General features: G+C 65.2%; 1 protein-coding gene across 2 annotated transcripts in view; it reads right to left on the reverse strand.

Moving 5' to 3' along the window:
• The window catches only part of G3BP2 (G3BP stress granule assembly factor 2), a 30,011-nt gene extending 29,515 nt beyond the window's left edge, over positions 1 to 496 (reverse strand). Inside the window, exon 1 of one of the 2 annotated variants that reach the window (XM_024754113.1) lies at positions 189 to 496. The gene's annotated coding sequence lies outside the window, so the exon portion shown is untranslated. The remainder of the gene's footprint in view (positions 1 to 188) is intronic. The other variant, XM_024754114.1, reaches the window with a different exon arrangement.
• Between the last annotated feature and the right edge of the window lie 209 nt (positions 497 to 705).

Consider the following 705-nt stretch of genomic DNA (forward strand, 5'->3'; position numbering starts at 1 on the left):
GAAAAAGCTCGGCTTCTCGCTCGCACACACAGCAGCGTAGGCAGCCGGCAAGAACAATGTCTCTCTCTGCAGCTACACCTCCGACACCGGAGCTCATTCACTGGACGGTTGCCTCGAGCCGCGGCGCGCGACTGGAATGTCCCCTTCCGACCACCAGACCGACCGCCCTTCCCGGCCCCCATACACACCTCCAACCAACAGCGGCGACGGGTACGTCGCGCGGAGGTCAGCGGGAAAGTCGCCGAGGACCGGCTGCAGCAGATTCTTGTCGCTCGCCGCCCTCTCCCTCCTCCGACAAACCTCAGACCTCGGAAGCGGAGAGCCACGAACTGGTTCCCCTCACAACCACCTCTTCCCGGGCGCCAGGCACTGCGGCGAACGACAAGGAACACGGACGTCCCGCCCCCTTTGCCACCGCCCCCTCTTATTGTTTTACCCCTGCCGAAAGGGCTGGGGGACCCCCCAGCACGGCTTCAGCCAATCACGCATCTCCTCCGCGAGCTGGACCCAACCTTCTCGCGTCTCTCTGCGGAGCACGCGCAGAACGCCGCCGCGCTCACGTACTCTCGCGCCCGGAAAGCCGGGGAACCGGAACCGGCGTGAAGCCGGGGCGAGAGTCCGCTGATTTGACGTCACAAGAAGGCTGCCTTTCTCCTGCCCCAAGGATCCGGCCTCTTCGCCCTTCGAGAGCGCACCCGAACAGGA

This window comes from Neophocaena asiaeorientalis, unplaced genomic scaffold, assembly GCF_003031525.2.
Source record: "Neophocaena asiaeorientalis asiaeorientalis breed wild unplaced genomic scaffold, Neophocaena_asiaeorientalis_V1.1 scaffold148, whole genome shotgun sequence".
Classification (NCBI taxonomy): domain Eukaryota; kingdom Metazoa; phylum Chordata; class Mammalia; order Artiodactyla; family Phocoenidae; genus Neophocaena; species Neophocaena asiaeorientalis.